A 15,263-nucleotide genomic window follows, 5' to 3' on the forward strand; every position below is an offset into this window, starting at 1 on the left:
TCTTATCTCTTGGGACCCCCAGCAAAGAGAAAGCTCAGATCCCAGCTGCTTGGCAGAGCATGGTTTCATGTCAACATGAAAATATCTGGTTTATTTCTGAGCATGCTGGGCCAGTTCTCTCTGAATAGGGGGGCCCGCTCATTCTCCTCGTTCAAACAAGCAGTGGTCTCTCAGAAAAATGTATGGAATTTTATCCAACCTACAAAGCACAGGTTGGTTCTTATCATGAAGACGGGCTCCTCATTGTGGTGCACGAAGACGCCTTCAGCCGGCAGTTACAAAGCCTGAAGCCCAGCCCAACCTGATTGCTCAGTCACTCATCTATTCTCTGATCAGTTTTCTCATTGGTCAAACAGGGCAAGGAGGTCCCCAAAATATCTCTTTGGCTTTCATGTTCTTGGGGTCTCCAAATGTCCATCTGTTGTAGTAAATTCAAAATACCAAGGTCTGTGTCTTATTTATGTATTTTCAGGAACTTTCACAAACTTGGCGCCTATTAGATGTTGGGGGGGTGGGGGTGGATGGAAGGATGGAAGAATCAAAGTTTGGATGGATGGATGGAAGGAAGAAATGAAGGAAGGAGGGAGGGAGGGAAAGAAGGAGGGAAGGAGGGAGGGAGGGAGGGAAGAAAGGAAGGGGGAAAGGGAGGGAGGGTTGGTGGAAAGAACAGTGTTGGGTGACTAGATGCTTTGTCACTATTTCACTTGTTCCTTATTTGTGAAGAATTCCAGCACTCACAAGGAGCCCTTTCCTTGAGTTTCAACTGTCACTGGGAACACTGAGCCAAGCCAAGGGCTGTTGATCTTGCTAGAGGTCAGCCTTCAGGATGAGGTTCATTGGCTCCTGCCTCTCAGCATTGAGAACCGTTCAATAATAAGTAATTTGCGACCGATCTGCCGAGTGGATAGTTCTGAATACTTGGCAGTCACCACGTCTACACTGGGTGTGTCCTTGGCCATGCAGCATCACCTTCCTGTCCCCCCTCTGGCCCCTGGGGCTTCTCCAAGACCAGGCTTCCCCACCCAGCCCTCACTCTCCACTTCCCCCACAGGAGGGCTGGGCTGTGGCCGGACGGGGCCTTACAAACACTGAGTTCCTTCCATGTCCCCCCACCACGACCTTACAGGTAGCAACACCCACCATTCACCCTTCGCTGCACCCTATGCCGCACCCGGGCCTCTGAAGAGACCTGCAGTTGGCCCCTGTGTAGGAAGCCGGGGCCTACACAGGACTCTCTGCGACACCGCCGATACAGAAATTAAGATTCCCAACACAAGCCGGTGTTCCGTAGAGTTACATCCTCACTGAGATCGGAAGACAGAGGCAGCCTTCTGAGGTGGCATTTAGGGCCCTAACTGCTCATGAACGATGAAGGCTGATTTCCGCAGCATTAATTTACCATCATTGACCTCTTCCTGCATTAATTGCGAAGGGTGAGAACTTTCATGACGACAGCTTCTTAAATGCTAATGCTGTCTTTTCAGGGCGGGAAGAGGAGCCCAGCTTATCCCGGCTAATAGGACGGTGGAGGCAGACACCCTCCGGCAGAGATGTCTGATGGACACATTCTAATGAAGGGAAAACATCTGGCCGGAGACCATCTTCGGCATCCTCAAACGAGACCCCTGCTCTGTGCACGACACATCTCAATTATCAGGGAAAGCCAGCCCAGAGACAAATGGCAGGTGGTGACAGCAAGACCAGGAGACACGGCTTCCAGCTGCCCGACAGATGCAGACATCTGAGGGGATCTATTCTGGATGCGATGGCTTGAAAGGGGGGGAAGTTTTCAAAGTAATTTGAAATTCCACATACTTAAAACTTTTAGTTAAACTTCATCAGAAAAACTGATGCCCACAAGGCATGAGAAGCCATTTGTAGAAAAATGGGCTTATAAATAATAGGGCTCTGCAAGCTTTGTATTCTTGGCAGATAGGACATCCTTCCCCATTAGTAAACCCACATACTTTGTATTCAGGAAAGAGAAGAGACACCAGCCTTGCAAGGCTCTGTCCAGGGACGGGGCAGGCAGTGCAGGGTTTGATGAATGCCAGGTGCAAGGAGACGTGAGTGGGGGGAGGGTCTCAGACCCAAAGACTGTCTATGAACTTCACTGCTAGAGGGCCTTCCTTTTGCATTCACCAACTTCTCTTTTTATCTAAAAAAAATTTTTTTAATTTTTTTTTTATTGCTGAGAGACAGAGTGCATGCAGGGGACGGGCAGAGAGAGAGGGAGACACAGAACCCGAAGCAGGGCTCTGACCTGTCAGCACAGAGCCTGACGCGGGGCTCGAACTCACGGACTGCGAGATCATGACCTGAGCCGAAGCCGGACGCTCAAGCCACTGAGCCCCCCAGGCGCCCCATGATCTTGAGACTCTATTTCCAACACCTATCTGCCCACCACCCTCGTCACACACTCCCTCCTCTGGACAGCTGCTGTGGGCCTTCAACGTGTCTCCCTGCAATCACACCTGCCCCCCAGCCCACGCCACCAGGGGGCCCCAGCTGCAGGCTCGCGGCCCAGCCGGACACCCTCCCGCGTCTCCAGCGGGGGCCCCGGCAGAACAGGTACTTGCCGCTGTGTACCCCATTTCCCAGACAGGTTTGCCCTGCGCAGGTGGCCTTCTCACAAAGCCAAACGAATCAGGATTCGTAAGTTTCAACCCCTCAGCTGCTTCCGCCTTACACAGAAGGCCACCCTTGTCCGGCCGGCCCTCGGGGTTCTGCCTGATCAGTCTTCCCGGTACCTTCCAATCACGCCTCCTACCCCTGCCCCTTCCTCGAGCCACGCCCACTTTCCTTTTCCCTCCGTCCCTCAGGAACTTTGCACATCCAGCTCCCTCGGCCTGACACAGCTCCCCCTACCCCCACCACCACCCTGGTGGGCCCCTGGTGGGCAGATTCCTTTTCAACTTTCCTGACCTGAAGCAGGTGCCCTGTTTTCTCTCTCTCTCATCTCCTTGTTACAATAATTTTTCTCCTTTGTTTACTTGCTATTTGTCCGTCCTGAACCTCTAGAATACGATCTCAGGACGGCACGTTCCCTCGATGTCGTGTTCAACAATGCGTACCCCGGGGCACACAGCAAGGGCTCCGTAAAAGAGGGGACTGCCATCCTGATTTACCCGATCTCTCTCTTCCAGGGCTCTGAGATCTCCGACCTTCCTGGATGGCAGGGATCTGAACAAGGAATGATTGAAATGGAGGACAGGCAGCGTAAATACCAAGGCCCAGGATGTATAAACAGGAGCACGAAGGCTTTGAAACCGTCTTGAAGGAACCTCGCGAGGTACAGCTTCCTCTGCAGACCAAGGACTGAGCCACTGCCTCGGGGCAAGAGCAGCTGGGGCAGGCATCCTTGGGGACCACTCACTGTCCGTGTAGCTGCAGGTGCCCCAGGAGAGCTGGAATCTCCAAGGACTCTAGGGAGCAGCATCCCCAGGCACGTAAACTGACAAAATGCAAAGCCGAGGATAAGAACCAGCAGCCTAGATCATCAACCCGTGCTTCAAGAGCTAAACAAACGCTGATGGTTCTATGAGCCGCTGAGTCTGGGACATGGTGTGGTTTTTGGTGTCACTCTGGCAATGGCCATATGAGTCCCATCGCCGGTCTTCATACCTTATCCCCTCCAGGTCCCCTGACAAAACGGCATTTCTGCATCTACCGGAGCCTGGTCTCACGCCAGGACCTGCTGCAAACGTCCAGATGTGGCCCCCACCTCTGCCGCCCACATGAGGGCACCTGCCCAGAGGGCTCAGCACCCAAGCTCCACAGGCATCTATCATCTCTCCAATAACTGCCCAGAGACTCACGAGACCCGTGAGGACCCACGAGGAATTCTGCTGATTGGGCAGGAAATGCAGAAGTGGGGACGCAGGACATTCCCCAAGTTGCTAGGAGATTCCCCAGGGAAGGCCCGGCAGTGTCTGCCTGTCATGCAGCGGCACAGGGCAGGGAGGTCAGCAGACACCTGCCCAAGTGCTTAGAGCACAGGCCAGAGGGGTAGCCTGATCCAACCTGGGGGTGGCCTTCCAAGGTGGCCAAGGGCAGGGACAGAGTCGGCCACTGCAGGGCTCCCGACCAGGGAAGGTGTGGGATAGAAGGCTCTGTGGTAAGCTGGGAGGAGAGCACCCCTTGCCCGGGATAAAGCTGTGGGGAGAAAGAGGAAGGAAGGCAAGGGGACAGGCTGACGGGGGACCAACTGTGTGTGTCACACATGGAGAGCAGCCGCCCACTGGCCAGTTGTGAGCCCACAGGGCGTCTGGCAGGTTGTCCCTTTGTCCTCATACTCCGCCTCAATCCCGACCCCCTTGCTGTCCCCAACCTCACCTCCTCTGTCCTCAAGCAGCTCGAATAGAAAGCTCCAGAAAGAAAGTAAGAGCCTAACCTGTAAGCATCGGTGTATTTGTGGCAGTGGGGGTGGGGAGGGGGCATTGATAGCATACAATGCTGATTTAAACATCGAAGACTGAGATTAGTCCCTCCTCATCAGGGAAATGCAAATCTAAACCCTAACGAGAGATCCCCTCACACCTGTCAGGTTGGCTGTTCCCCAAAAAAGTAAAGTAACATGTGTTGGCAAGGACGGGGAGAAATTGGAAAGCTTGTATCCTATTGGTGGGAACACAAAATTGCGTAGGCACTATGGGAAACGGTGGGGTTTTTTGTTTGTTTGTTTTTCAAAAAATTAAACGTCAGAATTACCATGGGATCCAGAAATCCCACTTCTGGGTATTTATCTGGAGAACTGAAATCAGGATCTCGAAGTGATATCGGCATCTCCCCCCCCCACCCCCCACCCAGTCCCGGCCACGCCACTCACTGTAGCCGAGATGTGGAAACAGCCCAAACCCTGCATGACCCCACTGACATGAGGTGTGTACAAAAGGGTCAGCTTCCTAGAATCAGAGATCGGGATGGTGATGGCCAGGGGCTCCCGGGAGGGGGTGCTGGTGAAATACTCATCAACGGACATGACTTTTCAGTTAAGCAATTGCTCTAGAGATTTGCTGTACAACATAGTATCCACAATCAGCCACAACAGCACAAGAAAACAAAGTTTTAAAAAACGGTTGGGACTAGCGTCCTCTAGCTGTTATAACCACTCCTTGGAACAACGATGCAAGGTAGGTGTTACCATTCTCAGTTTACAAATATGGTGAAACTAAGTCTCACGGCGCTCAGTTATCCAACGTCCCAGGGTGAAGGGTGGAGGATGAGGGATTGCCCAGAGCCCTCCAGTTTCGCCCCGTAACACTGACTCCAATCTCGTCTCCGAAGGCGGGAAGATTATCCTCTGATCCAAACTTGAATTCACGCTCAAGCAGCCCGTGCTCTGAACCCCAGCGCCCCAGCCTTATCACCTGTGGCAGGTTCTGGAAGAAAGGCCCCTTGACCCCCCAGCCCTGCCTGTTTCCAGAGGGAACAAGGCTCGCCCCCTCCCCAGGCTGACGTTCTCGGTGTTGAACCACCCTCAGAGACGGTCTCCTAAGTCCCCTAAAAAGAACAAATCAAACCAAAGTGCACACAAGGCATTAGAGAAAGCCACGTTCGGAGCTGAGTGAGTAGCTGGAGTCCCGCCAGGGCCCGTAGGAAGGATCTGAAAGAAACTAGGAGCTGAGGGTCATTAAAGCAAAGCCATTTAATACCGGAAAGGGAAGGGGATTTTAAAAGCACAGACCTATTATAGACTCTGTTCCATCCCATCTTCCAGTTGAAATCCAGGACACGTTCCCACCGCTTCTCCCTCGGCGGGACCAGCAACCGCCCCCCCCCCCCCCCCCCCCCGCCCTCCGGAGAACCCGTCGGCCCCCAGCTCAAAGGCGCCTAGAGAACCTTCAGGAGAGCCCTAAATTAAGCAGGATTTAGGAACTCGAAGGCTGATCAATGCGGAAGCGGGGCGTTGGGGGGGGTTTCTCGGTGCAAATGGACTCTGCCCACAGGGCATTCCACGGGGCTCCAGGTTAACTATGTGAAGTCTCCACGTTCAAAGGGAAAGAATCAATGTGTATTCAAACACTCTGGGCTCTCCCTCCAGTCCTGCCTGGTTTTCAAATCCTGCTCAGTGGCCCGACTGGACCCCCAAAGCCCCCCGGGGGGACGGGGTTCCCAGAACCTGAGCACCCAGGGCCCCTTTCCAGCCAGAGCACCTCTGCTGTCTCCCAAAAGGGCTTCCCAGACAATTCCATCTTACGCAAGAGTTCCATTTAAAAATAACATGAGCTGCTCTAAGGAAACGCAGCTCTCTGTGGTCCAGGAGAAACTTCTCGGCTGAAGCTCCGAAAATGAGATGCAAGAGCTGTATCCTCAGCACAGAGGTCAGGGAGCAGCGACGTCATATGCCAGCCTAAGGGGAAAACGTTCCAGAAGGCTGTACAAACGTGAGGAGTCTTCCTGTGCCCAAGGCAGGTGTATGACAGGAAGCTCAGTCTCTTTAGGAACAATGGCATCTTTGAATGCAGAAGCCAGATCTCACCTGTCAAATTGCTCAAACGCAGAAATGCAGTTTTTACCGGGAAAGGAGAGGTCTTTGCGCTCCCCTGGGAGCTGGAAAAGGGTGTTGGCCCTAATTTTCTTTTTAAGGTTTATTTATTTATTTATAGACAGAGGGAGGGGGAGAGAGAGAATTCCCAGCAGGCTCCGCAATGTCAACGCAGAGCCCAACGCGGGGCTCGAACCCACGAACCAAACTGTGACATCATGACCTGAGCCGAAACCAAGAGTCGGACGCTCGACTGACTGAGCCACCCAGGGGCCCCTGGACTTAGGTTTCTTAATGGCATTCCACCAACAGGAGCTCCTTTCCAGCAAACACACCCAGGAAGGGAGAGAGAGACCACTCTTGGGAAACAAGAGAGGAGGAAGCAAGTCAGGAGATAATCTGTTCAAAAGAAGATGCTTTATGGGAAGATCTCATGGCCAGCACTGGGGTTTCCACCAAGATGTGAAATAAGCGATGGGGGTGTACAGTTTTGCTTTGTGCAGGGAACGTTTTACTCTGTGTTCCTGTCCCCTCGGCTCAGCCCCTTTACAGCTGCCGGAGGGATTTTCCTCTCGTGCTGGCAAGCCGGACGTTAACGCGACCATCATATTAAATAACACGATAAGCTTCAAAACTACGTTTAAGTCCACGTGTCACTTTCAATTTGTGTTTCCTTTGTTTATATACTTTTCCCTTCTAGAGAATCTTATCTTCACACGGCCAGCTGGGCACAAAGCTACTCAAAAATAGAACACTTCAGCTCTCAAGCAAGTTTATTCTCTCTATGCCCTATTGACAATATTTCACCCAAAAGGCAACGCTCTGCGCGGTAGGGCTCACGGAGTTTGGGGTTTGCCTTCCATTTGCAGCCTTTCCCCAATGACACCAACCTTTGCAAGGAGTGTGTGACTTCAACAATTACCGGTAAGCGTTCTTTTCCTCTCGGGGGGCTCTGGACGCACAACTAACAATAAGGAAGTAGAAACCAATGAGCCTCTTTAACTAAGCCAGCTTAAAATCACACCAAGAATAGTGTGTAAGCTCTGGGGTCATGGCTCTGGGGCAGGCCATGCAACTAGGAGAGGGGTTCATGAACCCCTAGGTGAGAGGCCCGAGGTTGGAAGGGAGGGTCACAGCCACTCAGAGAGGAGAAAGAAGACAGGGCAGAAAGGGGAGTGCACCCAGCGTCCCAGGGTACCATTCAAAGTCCTTTTGAAGTCACGGGGCGCCTGGGTGGCGCAGTCGGTTAAGCGTCCGACTTCGGCTCAGGTCGTGATCTCGCGGTCCGTGGGTTCGAGCCCCACGTCGGGCTCTGTGCTGACAGCCCAGAGCCTGGAGCCTGTTTCAGATTCTGTGTCTCCCTCTTTCTCTGACCCTCCCCTGTTCATGCTCTCTCTCTGTCTCAAAAATAAATGAAGGTTTAAAAAAAAAATTAAAAAACAAACAAAAAAAAACAACAAAGAAACAAAGTCCTTCGGAAGTCAGCCACAGTGACGAGCCCGATCCCGTCCCCATGGTTCTCCAGGCTCCACGGGTGACTTAGCTCCTCCCTGTACCCATCCGGCTCATCCCCCCAGCAGCTGTTTCCGGAGCACCTGGCTTGGTACAGGGGCTGGCAAGCAAAATCCAAGCTCTCATGCAGCTTTCAGTCTGGACCGGAATGCAGATGTTTATCAAGTGCAGATAAATGTCACGTTATCGTGACAAGTGCAGCAAAGAAAAGGAAGGTGGACTCCAGGTGCCTGAAGTGGGGATTGGTCTCGAGATCAGGGATGTATGGCAGAGGATCTGCGGGGCAAGTCAAGGTTACTTAGGGGCACAGGTTCAAGCAAGGAGTTCAGCTTGTACAGGGACCCTATAGCAGGAAGCACATGGAGAGCATTGGTAGAGCAGAGAGAGGGAGAGAGAGAGAGAGAGCTCAAAGACCAGTGCCCCCAGAGCCTCTCAGACCATAGTAAGAATGGTCTTTAGGAGCACCTGAAAAGTATGGAAGGGTTTTAAAGTAGGGAATGGCCTGGCCCACACAGACCAAACAGAGAAAACACGGACTATCGCAGTAGTCAACACCAACATGGCAGCAGGGGTGGATCCCAGAGATGATTAGGAGGAAAATCAGAGGGACGCGGTCATGGATTGGAAACGGGGGTGTGGGAGAGGCAGAAAGACGTCTAGGTTCCCAGCTTGGCCGGCCACGGGGATGGTGGTGCCACTCCTGGGATGGGGACGGCCATCCTGAGCTTAGAGAGATGCTTCTCATGCCCATCTAGAACCCAATCTAGAACGTGGGTTTCTGCCCTGCTGGGGAGTGAGTTCCCGGCTTGCGCTGCATTCCTGTACCTGAGGCTGGACCTCAGGCACTCTGGGCAGGACCTATCCTGAGTCAGATCCAGCCACACCACACTGTCCCTCCCTGCGTGGCCCCCACTCTACATTCCCGGGCACCCAGACGTACCTCCTCCATCTGAGGACACGGCGTCCTCTAGCCACGTGTCCCTGACACTGAGCTCATGCCCGGTGTCCACACCTGGCTCTCACCGCGCCTTCGGAAGCCGGGCCCCAAGCTCTCTCTCTGTTCTCCCCGCCCCAGCGGGCGTGTTAACCCCCCAGGCGCCCGACCACCTCATCTTCTCATTCCTCCACGTCTCCGCTCCGTCCAGGCCAGGCCCTCACGGTGTAAGTCCTACAGATAAGACCCCATCTCACGTGCTGATGTGACACCTGGCGCGATCCAGAGGGCTTCATCTGGCCAAACTGCGAATTCCCCTCCTATCCCCGCCGATAAGATCCCCTGGCCAAATGACCCTCCTCCTGATGGGGTCCAGGAGCAGCGCCCGCGTCTCCCTGAGCGGTGGGCTTCGCTTCCCTTCCAACCCGTGGAATTACCCAAACAATCTTGTTACATCCTCATGCAGGAGCCAGGGGTCGCCCCACCCTCCCGATATTACAAAGCCTGCCTCCACTGCTCCCACTTACGCTGTTCTTGAGTGCAATCCTCACGTGGCCCTGCAGGGGATACGTGGCAGACGGTGTGCTGCTCCCCAGCGCTGTAAGTGTCTGTGACTCACAAACCGCTAGGGACTCATCTGTCCGGGGTCAGGTGTTGTGCACGGCCACCCCCATCACCCTGGGGCGGGGACCCCTCCATCACCAACAGGATAAAGAGGAGGCAATTACAAGAGCCCTCTGAGTTAGGGCTCTATGCTGCGAAACTCCTGGGGGTGAAGGAATGACCATCGTGTTTATTTCGTAAAAACCCAGCCGACTCCAAAAAAGACCCACAGCGGCGGCTCCAACAAGGGATGCCCAGGACAACTTCTTGGGCTCCACACCCACAGACTCTGATGCTGTGGTCTGGGTGGAGCCTGGAGACGCTTTCCATTCTAGGATCCTTGGGTGATTCAGATGCCCTCTTCTACCTGGGGACTTCTGCTAGAGCAGAGCCATTTTCCTTACACTGTGACTTCAGCAAAATCTTGTCTCCAGGCGGGATGGGCTAGGATTGCTGCTCAGCCATTGGACTTGGGCTTCTTTTTTTTATTTTTTATTTTATTTTTTGAGAGAGAGAGAGAGAATGAGGAGGGATGAAGGGCAGAGGGACAGAGAGAGGGAGAACCCCAAGCAGGCTCCATGCTCAGCATGGAGTCCAACACTGGGTTCGACCCCACAAGCCTGGGATCATGACCCGAGCCACAATCAAGAGTTGGATGCTCAACTGACTGAGCCACGCGGGTGCCCTGGACGTAGGCTTCTTAAAGCCATTTCGTCAACAGGTGCTCCTTTCTAGCAAACGCATAATGTTGGGTGTCTGTCTCTCAGACTCATGCCCTTTGTTCAGGTCAAAATACCGACCCCCAAAGATGCCCACCCTGGCACCCATGGACGGGAGAAGGGCTCATAGGCTTCAAGGGAAAATGAACGGGAATTGTGGGTAGTCCTCCCTACTCCACCTCTGAGAACGAGATGCCGTGGCCCTCACGGACTGCCGACCTCATGTCCGCCCCGGCATCTGATTTCTTCACTTCGAAGACAAGAGGCAATGACTAAGCTGCCATGCCTTTGAGAGGAGGCAGCTAAATCCGGCTGGATGCATTTCTTTCCGATTCAAAGCTACACCGACTGGGGAATCTTCAGCTGTGCTCTTTGCCTAGCACATTATTCTACCAATCATTTTTAAAATTAGATTACGTACCAGGTGATGGGCAAAGACCAAGCTAGAAGCAGAAACTCAGAGAAGGGGGAACGTTGCTTATTGCACTGTTTACAGGTGATTGCAACAAACCTGAAGGTCAAGACCCAGGCAGCCACTACACAGAACTCAGAAAGGGCCGTGCGCATAAGGGTCATCCGTTAGACAGCAAACAGGGAACTGTCACATGCCCCCGTGACAAAGCGACGTGGTCTGTGTTCTTCCAGTAATGTTCTACGCCAGGAGGCCCGACAGACCGAAACACGTCTCTTTACATCTTGCGCAGAAAGCGGGAATAAGTGTTCTCTCTTCTGGGGGGGGGGGGGGGTCAGAGAAGTTATGCTGCCTTTTCCCACCTCCCCTCTTGCAGAGCGAGGTGGACACTGGGCAGAGCGAGCACCCAGCAGGCTCACTGGAGCCCCCTGGGAGGAGGCCTCTGTCCCCTCAACAAAGGAAGCTGAGTAACAGGACAGGTGTGTGTCACGCAAAGCAGTTGGAAGGGTCTTAGAAAGACCCAAAGGGAGGTGCTTCCCCCACAGGCTCTCGAGTGCCGTCACGCGATCCGGTTCCCAGCCTGCTCTGCGGGCTTGCCTGGGAGAGTCAAGTAAGATCCCCGGATGTACACTTGGTTCCACATGGTTCCTTCGGACGGACAGATAATCCTGGGCAGTCTGGTGAATACTTCTGCACACCGGCGTCTAACCTTGGGAACACAGCGATGAGCGGAACAAGGTCCCTGCCCTCCGAGCCAACGGTCTTGAAGACCACAACCCAAGACAAGCCCACGAGGGAAACCAGGCAACGCAGGAAGGACCGTCCTGTGAAACCATCAAAATCTGAAGCACCAAGGGTGGGCAGGTTGAATCAGGGAATGTGTCTGACAAATGGGAGGATCTTCCCAACTGAAACACACAGAAGGTGGCTGCAGGAGGGTCCTCGGGGGCCGGGAGAGGGACAGGTAAGGGTAGAGTCAGATGCGGACTGGCCCCAGATGCTGTGCCGTGGAGTTCACACTCTGCCCTCTCTGAGAACTGGTGGGAACGCAGAGAAGTTGCGTTGACCAAAGACACTCTTTCACACTGTCCAATAGATGAGCCTCCTCACGGGCAGGGAGGAGTCTGTGAGAATGAGGCAGGTGGCAACGTGGCACAATGAAAACGGCTTCTGTATAAAAAAGGATCGTGTGTCTCTGCTTCAACAATTAGAGCCTGAATAAAACAGGGCTTTTGCCGTGCCCGCTATCTCTGGCTCATAGAGAAACTACAATTACAAATGACTTCTTCCAGCAGAGAAAAGAAACACAACTCACATCAGTCTCAGGGTGGTTTTTAAGGGACGACAGACCAATCCTTCCGTGAAGGATGGTCAGGCGTATGTGTCGTGTTGGGGCCACTGTCTCGGCACAAATGAAACCAAAACGAGGGTTATCGAGGAAGTGAATCGCCGCTCTTGTAAAAGCTGGAATGGAGACACGGTGACCCTCAAGTTTTAAGTGAAATATAATAACTTCATCCCCCTCATCCATCAAAGACCCACCCTTTAAAAAGTGCCAGTTGTAAAGGTCAGGCTTAATTGATCAGGAGGGAGAAAATTTCGTGCCGCCCCACCTTCCTTCCTAAGCCAAGTGAATTAGCAATTAAAAATTCCAGGTGACCCTTCATCAATTACCTTTCCATACATTTCCCATAACTGATGGCCCCAGAAATGGCTTAACTAAGCACCAAATCCTCCTAATCATTGCTAAATCCTCAGATTAAGCAGTCTCATCAGCAGACAGGTAGCACAGCGATGGGGGGTTGGGCAAAGGAATCTTTTAACAACACAAAGAATGGAAATTTGAAACGGACTTCCTACCGTCCACCGACTTTGAAAACGGATGCGAGTTTGGGCAGATACAGTCACCGTTCCCGCGTTTTTTTCTCTCTTAGTGTTTGGATCCTATGTCACTGTAAACTGAAGTTTTACACAGGCCCACCGATTTCAAAGGGCTTCCCAATGGGACGATTTTGCCGTGCGATATCCGCCCCCGGTCTTCCCCAGTCCTGGGATTTCCAGGACTGAGGCAGTGAACAGTTGCTGTGTGCACGTGGAAGAAGCAAAAATAGACATCCGGAGATGATGTGCATTTCCAATTTCGTGCATGAGCACAGGGTCCACTCTGCCTGGGCCAACCACTCCCCTGATCTAGCTTCTGCAACAGAGGCTTACCGCCCACAGCGCTGAGTTCTAGAGCAGCCGGTGGACCACCATTGTCCTAAACCACCATCGTCTGAGAGCAAAATAAGACCTGGGCAAGTGGAAAGACTTATCCAAAGATAAAGAGCTAAGTGAGGTCAGAGTCAACCCTGGCACTAAATACCTCACCAGAGAAAACAAAACCCCGATGCCAGGTCTGTGGTTCCCTTTACCACCCCCAGCCAGCACCCCATACATGTGGGTCTTGCAGCCCACCCTCGTCCCAGCTCACACATTTGCTGCTGCAATGATCTCAGCTGTTCTCATGGTTTCTCACACACTGCCTGTAAATGAGAGTCATATTGATAAACGTGTAAATATTGTAAACGATGGTCATATCTATGACCCTAACCTGTCTCCCGACGTCAACACCACCCTGCCGCATGCTTCCTGGACATTGAAGGCAGGCGGCCTCTCACAAGTAGAGGGTCCAAACCCCACAAATTCAGGGTCCTCCGACTAGCACCGCCCCCCTCACTCCCTGAGCCTCCCGAACCTCGAATTCCCTACCCGACTACTGGTAGCCCCGCCTGCCCAGAAACGTCTTTAAACATCCCCCTTATTGCAACCCCTGCAAATAACTGGGTCATCACCCAGCGTCCCAGTGACCAGCACGCCCACCCCTGCCCCGGAGGAAAGCGCGCCATCACCTGCCTGAGTAGCACAATGGAGTCGCCTTCCTAGAACCCGGGAAGAGATGACACATTCTAACGAGTCAATATGTAACTGTAACAACTCTTTGCCTTCTCACTACAGACCAAAAGCAAATGAATAAGTTACTTTATTTTGGCTCAACAGGATCTGAGGGATTTCTAACAATTCCGGCTGTGTGAGCAGGTCATGAGCCCCCTGCCCTTGGGGCTTCTGTGTGGTCAGCTTACCCTGCAGAGGCTTTCCCGCTGCTGCGTGGAAATGGGTAGGAGGGTTTCAGACAGGAGACATTGGGAAGAAACTGGACAAAGTGACCCTCTGGCCCCTCCCAAACCTGAGATTCCGTGAGCTCCGTCTGCCTGGCCCCCTGGACTCCTTCTGGAAGAGCTGTCCCGCAAGCCGGGTACCCACAGGATTCGATCCTCTGAAGCCACGTCTCTAATACCTGACCTTGCTTCCTGACCTGAGATGACTGAATCAGGATGGAGCCTGAGAGGTTAATTGGCAGACACAAGAAAGTGTCTCCTGCACTTTCTGTAAGCTGGTGGCTCTTCCTTCTGTGAAATTGACTGGTTTCCTTACAATGGTTTCCCTTTTGTGCGTTTTTGGTCCTTCCGACACCAAGTTGGAACTAAAACTCTGCTCTCTGGGTCTGCTGCCAAGGCCAGGGACGGGATTGATGAAGATTTCATCGTGTGTGGACCCTTCCCCTTCTTGGGAGTGGGGGGGCGGGGGAGGGGGGGGGGGGAGTCAGATCCCTGATCCAAAATGCTGTTCTTCCCTGAGGCAGTGAACCAGGACCACAGAGGTCCCTGAGGGCACAGGTGGCCTCCCGGCCCGGTTTTCAGAGAAAAGATGTGTCTGTAGGCCCTCCTTGGCCTAACTTCAGTCAGGCTCCTCTGAGCGCTTTTCCTAACTAGGCCTCATCCTGGGCCTGCCTTTGGTGGCCTGTCAGGCCCAGTTTTAGCAAAGAATCCTATCGGGTCTGGATTTAGAGAGAATCCTGCTGGGCTGGATTAACAAGACTTTCCCCAACCCTTGACCTCTAAGCACATTCTTTTTTTTTTTTTTTTTTTTGAAGTTTATTTATTTATTTTGAGAGAGACGGACAAAGTGAGCATGGGAGGGGCAGAGAGAGAGAGGGAAACACAGAATCCTCCAGCAGGATCTGGGCTCTGAGCTGCCAGCACAGAGCCCGACGTGGGGCTCGAACCCACAGACTGTGAGATCGTGACCCGAGCCAAAGTCGGACGCTCAACCGACTGAGCCACCCAGGCAACCCTCTAATCAAGTTCTTGGTAATTTTTCCTGCCCCTAATCCCTCCCCCTGCCATTGGTTATGAACCCCAGCTTCCCTGACATAGTTCTGGATTAGGGGGCCCCCTTCTACCACAGGAACTCACATGTCCTGCCATTTTTAACCAGTTGATAGTGCCTTTTCTCCTATTTCTTTTTTTTTTTTTAATATTTATTTATTTTTGAGAGAGAGAGAGAGAGAGAGAGAGAGAGAGAACAAGCGGGGGAGGGGCAGAGAGAAAGGGAGACACAGAATCCGAAGCAGGCTCCAGGCTCTGAGCCATTAGCACAGAGCCCGACGCGGGGCTTGAACTCACGAACTGCGAGATCATGACCTGAGCCAAAGTCGGACGCTCAACCGACTGAGCCACCCAGGCGCCCCAACAATGCCATTTCTCTCTAACAGAT

General features: G+C 53.0%; 1 protein-coding gene and 1 non-coding gene across 5 annotated transcripts in view; both read right to left on the reverse strand.

Moving 5' to 3' along the window:
• Positions 1-15,263, reverse strand: part of CD2H10orf90 (chromosome D2 C10orf90 homolog) — a 262,252-nt gene that overhangs the window by 174,815 nt on the left and 72,174 nt on the right. The gene's annotated exons all lie outside the window — the stretch shown is intronic.
• TRNAQ-UUG (transfer RNA glutamine (anticodon UUG)) lies at positions 14,752-14,836 on the reverse strand. The gene has a single exon. It is a non-coding gene; the product is annotated as a tRNA-Gln (tRNA).

Source organism: Prionailurus viverrinus, chromosome D2 (assembly GCF_022837055.1).
Source record: "Prionailurus viverrinus isolate Anna chromosome D2, UM_Priviv_1.0, whole genome shotgun sequence".
Taxonomy (NCBI): Eukaryota; Metazoa; Chordata; class Mammalia; order Carnivora; family Felidae; genus Prionailurus; species Prionailurus viverrinus.